General features: G+C 36.3%; 1 long non-coding RNA gene across 1 annotated transcript; it reads right to left on the bottom strand.

Annotated features, from left to right (window-relative positions):
* Nucleotides 1-1,438: 1,438 nt before the first annotated feature.
* On the bottom strand, nt 1,439-4,830 carry LOC123572328 (uncharacterized). Its single transcript, XR_006696814.2, has 2 exons — nt 4,690-4,830; nt 1,439-1,813 (listed from the first exon to the last, which is right to left on the bottom strand). It is a non-coding gene; the product is annotated as an uncharacterized lncRNA (long non-coding RNA).
* Nucleotides 4,831-6,649: the final 1,819 nt, after the last annotated feature.

Below are 6,649 nucleotides of genomic sequence, written 5' to 3'. Positions count from 1 at the left end.
GGACAAGTCCAATCCAAGGGGAAAAGAGCATACCAAGCTCTCAAAACTGGTTCAATAAACATGAACAAAATTTCCAATCATGAAGCAAATTCAGTATCTTGGGCATCATATTTGAACTGTCACAAAATGTAAACTAGAAACAAAAAGCTCTTGATTTACAAACAAGCTATGGAATAAAGTTGATTTCTAAGTTGGTTGCTTGGTATTTAAAGCACATTTTCCCTGAAGACTGAAATGATGGTCAGGTTCCTAACTCAGCCCAGAAAACACATGGCTATTAGAGTTACTATGCTGGCCAATCAAAATCTGTGTAACCCATAGGACAGCAGAAATACTGCGTATTTTCAAGACCAATAGAAGAAAAATAATGTTGTAATACTTGTGATAAAATAAAGCCATGCCATTGAAGAAGAAATAGAGTGTTAAAAAATTATTTTGGTTATTCATGTTTGAGAAAGAATGAGTTTTACTTAAAAGTTTTAAGAATGCAAAGAATATTTTCAAGGAGTTTCCAAAAAGTCACCAATTTGATCTTTCTTTTCCATAATTTGGGATTATTACTGGCACTGATGGCAGGCTTCTCAGTCATAGTAAGTAAAAATTAGGCACACAATTCCAACCTTAAAGTCTTCAGCAGAGCCAGACACATAATTTGTGGGGCTCAGGGCAAATGAAAATGTTGTGCCTCTAGTTCAGAAAACGGGAAAAGTTCAGTTAAAGGTATTAAGATAGAAAACTTTTCTTTCTTCTGTAATCTCCCTACCATCCTTCCTCTCCTCCCCACACCAACTTGTCATGGTGTTTTTATTTGCTATTTAATATTCTTCTGAGTAAAGAAAAACATAAATTATTAGCATTAATTTTACCCTTGATCTTTATATTGTGCAATGACAGTTTTAAATGCAAACATAAGAGCACGCTACTCGTGAAATCACTAAAATTACACATTTTGTATTTTGTACTTTGATATGGTTTGGATATTTGTCCCAACTAAACTTCATGTTGAAATGTAATCCCCAGTGTTGGAAGTAAGTCCTGATGGGAAATATTTGCATCACGGAGGCAGATCCCACATGAATAGCTTAGCACCATCCCCTTGAGTGAATTCACACGAGATCTGATGTCTAAAAGTATGTGGCACCACCTCCTGTCTCTCTTGGTCCCACTCTCACCATATAACCTGCCCTCTCCCACTTCACCTTCTGCTATGAGTAAGAGCTCCCTGAGGCATTACCAGAAGCTAAGCAGATGCTGGCACTATGCTTCCTGTACCGTCTGCAGAACCATGTGTCAATTAAACCTCTTTTCCTTATAAATTACCCAGTCTCAGGTATGTCTTTATAAAAATGCAAGAATGGCCTAAATAGATACCTCACACCTGAATCCGTATTTCATTCTTAACCATGACAGAGCAGTCAAAACACTGCATCAAAACTAAGTCAACTGTTTTTATTTCATGTCTTGATAGGCACATATTCTACAAACATTCTACCTTCAGCCTGCTGATGAGTTAGGAGGGACTTAAAAGAAAGAGAGCAAGGGGTTGCCTTATCTATTCTTTTCCTTCTATGCCATCATTTTTAATACAATTGGCTAATACAACAATGTAAGATAAAAAATCATGTGATAGGGTTCCTTGGTCATTTTCTTCTTTCTGTGGAAGAAGTTCTGGTTCAAGTAGAACACGTGGCCTTTTGGGACTGTCAGTGTCCATACTTATTCTGACACAAACTTAACACACCTTGTACTCTCTTCGAGTGTTTCCGAACTGCCATGCATCATTGGTCCACTGGCATTCTGTGTTCCTGGGTCACTGCAAATGTAATATTCAAATGAAGTGGCAAAGAACAATGAAAATGCCTATTGTACATATCTGCTGCAATCATGGGCATTCTCTCTTGTTCCGTAAGACTTTATGTACAAAACTTAAGGCCAAAGGTAAAATTATTAAGAATTTCAAGACAGTGACCACAGAGCATTAAACCAAGCTTGGGGGCCTTCTGATCAAGGAACCTTATGCAACTGCAAAAGTTGCATGCCCCTGAACCTTGCCCTGGTCTTCAGAAAGAAATTTTCAAAGGAAATAGGGCCATAACTGGTAGAGAAAAAGGAGTGAATGAGTGAATACAGAGGACATATATATCCACAGATAGAATTAAAGTAAAACATTTAAATTGGGCAGTGAAATTCACAGGGAAGCAAGAGAGTAGAGTATACAGGTACTGCCCTAAGAGAAAGGAAAGAAGAAAGGGAAGAGGTGGTAAGTTGCACACTTCTCTCAAACCACTGACCAAGCCACTTTCAGTCTAAAGTAAGTTATTATTGTGATTGATGAGCCATAGATGAGTAAAACTCTAGTGTGTATATGCAGTAAGAAAAACTGTCCTCAAGGTGGGCATGATGCCAGCAAAACTGAGTGATGGGGCATGACTTCAGGGATGAGGCTTTTTCTGTGTTTCATGGCAAGATGTTTCACTCTTCCAGCAATTCTAATGTATTACTAAGTTCTCATTCTGGGAAATGATTCCTTCCTCAATATCAGTTAATCAGTAGCTGTGATTTTTTTTTTTTGTCTGAATATCCGGCCCCACAGCAGAACAGTACTGTAAAGCTAAATTTTAAAATGAGTACTTTGCATAGGTTGCCCTTTTAATATTCCAATTTTGAAGACATCTTTGACATTTCTAAAACATTATTTTAGATTAAAGAAGATAGGTTTAATTTTGATTGCCTAGAATATGTCGGTGTTGTATGTTTTAAAATTCTCTGCATTATCTATCATTCGAGACTAATTTAGTCAAGTTGATAGTCATTTTATTTCAATAGCATTTATTATTCAGTAAGTATATCGAATTATAGTGATACATTTAAACTACAAAATGAAAAATGAAGTATACAACTTAGTTTTATTCCTACAGCACTGTTAGACACTTTGACAGACAAACATGTTATTTCTCCACTACTGACTTGTTTTTTTTTCCCACTGGTGATTAGTTGAGTTTATATCATAGACAAAACACTTCAATATGTTATTCAGATATTAAAATATGCTATCCATTTTTATGTAGTAGACATTCGCTTCACCTAATTTTCCTGTTTTACTAAAGGTAGTGGTCTCATGACTTTTGATTTCTAGAATCAGGCCAAGACACTGTCACAGATGTATGCAAGTCATCTCATTTCGATTTGCCTTGGCTGTTGACACAGAAGCACTCCTTGGAGCCCAAATGATCCAGTTTTCTCACCTTGTGTGTTAACCATAATCCCACACTCAGCTGAAAAGATCCAATTTTTATATCTTTAGTATTTTTGTTTTTTTTCTTATAGGTTGAATTTAACTGCTTCGGAATATCAGACAGCATTAAAATGATTTAATTATTGTATCAAGAATCGTTATTATTTTACATCCACATTCCAGGAGGATAGAATCTGGTATATCCTTTAAAATACATTTGTGCTTGAGTAAAGTTTTCCTGTAACTAATTTATACTGACTTCCTCTTCTTGATTTACTTTATGGGACATCTATATCAGGATATATAGATTGCATTACTTTGCTCACTCATGGGCAGGAATTCTGAAATCAGATATGTGCTTCAGATTTTAATGTACTAGAGCATTTTATTAATTTAAAATTCTTCTCTAGCAAGGTTTTGCTTTTTTCTTTTCCACAGGGAAACCATTTCTGATGGCACAAAACTTGAGTCATAATGTATAATCTTTGCAGTTATAAAATAAATGCTATCTTTCTTTTATGGTTTACTCACCTGTAAAAGCTGTTTATTGCCAAATAGAAGACACTATGGATCTAATTTATTCTCTTGCTGAAGTGCTTTCCTCACTAAAAATCTCTATTAATAGGCCCCCTCCTCCAAGATCAAAAAGGCAGTTTGATCACTGTTAGCAAGGAGTTATGTGGAAATAAGAATTGTTACAGGGAGAATTAGAAAACTGGTTTTATAGGAGCAGAGGGGAGAGAATTTGCCACCACTGCTCTGGCTGCTCAAACTTTATTAAAGTATTAATATGGCACTTTTGGACACTTAGCTTGGATGCCTCATTCTAGGCCAGTGCGAATTTTATGGCTCAGTTAGAAAACTTTGCAAAGAGAAAAAAAAGTTTTTAAATAATAATATGTGACATTAATATTCATGCTTATACAATCTTATGAAATCTGGGCTTGCTTGCTTGCCGGCCTGCCTTCCTTCTTTCTTTCCTTCCTTCCTTCCTTCCTTCCTTCCTTCCTTCCTTCCTTCCTTCCTTCCTTCCTTCCTTCCTTCTTTCCTTCCTTCCTTCCTTCCTTTCTTTTTTCTTCCAAGTGCCACCCACAGAATATTTATCTAGTGCCTTAACACTGTATTATAAAGAATTTTAAAAAACAAAGCAAAACAAAACAAAAAAACGAGTTGCAAAGAGGCTTTTCTTCCCTACCAGATCATGAATGTCCTCCCTTATCCCAAGTGAAAGAGTTAAGTAGATGGGTCATCAAGTATGTCATCATAGTACTCTAGTATTCTAATGGGTGAGGGTTAACTTTACTGATGAAAGAAACAGCCTGACAGACTCTAATGCTAGTGAAATAACGGAGTAGCTTGTCAGAGTATATTGAGACATCTCTTTATCTAGAAGTCCTTAAGACAAGGTTAGTTCAATTTTGCTCAATATTCTGTTTGACTTAAGAGTTACTCACACCCATGCCTCAGCAGAAGTTGTCAGTCTCTATTAATATCAACACTTGTTCCTTCTTCTTCATTCCAAAGCCAGCTTAGTGACCTGTTAAGAAGATGGCACCACGATTGTAATGCAATGAATGGATGTGGGAGAAATGAGACAGACAGTGAGTAGCCACATGTCATTTATCTGCAGATGCTACTGACATCCTGTTTATCACTCTAGGCCTGCCTCCTTTCTTCACTTCCAATAACTTATTTCTAACATTTCTTTGGACATTCCTGTTTAGATATGTCACCATAATCTCAAACTCAATAATTTTCACTCCTAAACCAGCTTGCCTTCATGGGTTTCTTTTTATTCATGTTAAAAATACCATTAAGGCCCAAAGCCTCTGGGTTTTTTTGGATTTTTTTTCTACTTTGCCTATTACAACAACCCATCTGCAAAGCCGTATTGACACTTCATTTGAAATATCATTTTTGTCCTCTTTCTTTCCATTCCAAAACTAACAATATTAATACAAATTTCAAATACCTTAAATCTTACCAGAGCTTCTTGACTTCCTTGTTCTCAGGTCCATTTTCCCCAAACACACCAGATTAAAATTTCAAGAACTCTAATCTCATCTGATTACTATTTAAAGGCATTTAATGAATTCTCCATGACCTGTGTGAGGAAGCGTGAAGAGGTATGTTTCAGTTTCCCTGAAGATACCACAGAAATGGTGGTTGTGTTGGGTACAGACTGTAGACTTGAAGTTGGCCAGGGAGTGCCTCCTATAGGGCATCCTGCAGATTCCCTGTTAGGGACCCCTAAGAGGCCAAAGGACGCACAGAAGGCAACAGCAATTGGCTTGGAAGCCCATGCCTATCACTTTCCCTTTGATCAGGATCCTCTGGATAGGATCACGGTTCTATAGGGTGCAGTCAACCACTCTTTTCCACAAGCTTTCTCCAGTTTCTATCTTATTAGGATCCTACACTCTTCAATTTAGACACATTAATCTACATCTTGTTTCTCCCACATTTCAGAGAGGGTACCAGTAGGTTAGCAGTGCAGAAGGACACAAAAGTTTCTTTCCTCTATTTTTTTTCAGCGATCATGATTCTTTCCCTTGCTGCAATTATATACTTCACTTCTTCCTTTTTTCTTCTCACTCTTCTTCTCACATCCCTGCATGTCTCATAATCTACAAAAACCCCTAAGTCTTTACTATGTGATCATTTCAATTAAAAAGTATAAAACCGTTGCACAGTGGTCTTAAATTTCTTTAGACTTTACCATAGATGTTGTCCATAGCAATGACCTGAAAAATACTAATATGTTATGAATGACTTCTCCTTTCTTCATTCTCAATATTTCTTAATTCACATATCCTTATTTGACTGTTTTAAGTAAGAAGTTTATCTTGCTCTTCCAATTATAGTCATTGAAGGCCTCTCTTCTTCTTTGACTTCTACAGAACAGATAAAGTATGCAATAAATATCTACTGATTGACTGTTCACAAATCAAGTCTCCTCATTGTGAGTTGTTGATATTGTCACTCCTCCTTGAGTAAACACATGGTTGTCTTTTAATATATTTTTAATGAGGTAAGTACATGGAATTTACTTAGGGCTTAGAGAGGCAAATCTAGGATCACTGAGCTTTCTTAGAGAGAGGGAGGTAGATTTGTAACAAAAAGGTAACTATAGGAATGGAAAGAGAGTGGAGTAGTTTAAGGATTAAAACAAAAGATAATGAATACAAGGGTACAGATAAAAGAAATAAAAGAAGGGAAACAAACATAGAAAGGCTTTATCTAGGAGAAAGTGAAAGAAAGTGTGGAAGAACGGTTGGCGGTATAAGAGTTGTTAAATAAATCAAAATATTTTGTTTCCTGTCACAGGACCATTGTGTTCGGTCTTCTAAAGGTTTATGGTGCATTATAGTTGTTTAGTATTCTTTGTTTCTGCCAGAATTTGAGAATGTCTGT

Source organism: Macaca fascicularis, chromosome 3, assembly GCF_037993035.2.
Source record: "Macaca fascicularis isolate 582-1 chromosome 3, T2T-MFA8v1.1".
Classification (NCBI taxonomy): Eukaryota; Metazoa; Chordata; class Mammalia; order Primates; family Cercopithecidae; genus Macaca; species Macaca fascicularis.
Note: the sequence above shows the minus strand (reverse complement) of the source record. Positions and strands in the feature narration are given on the sequence as shown.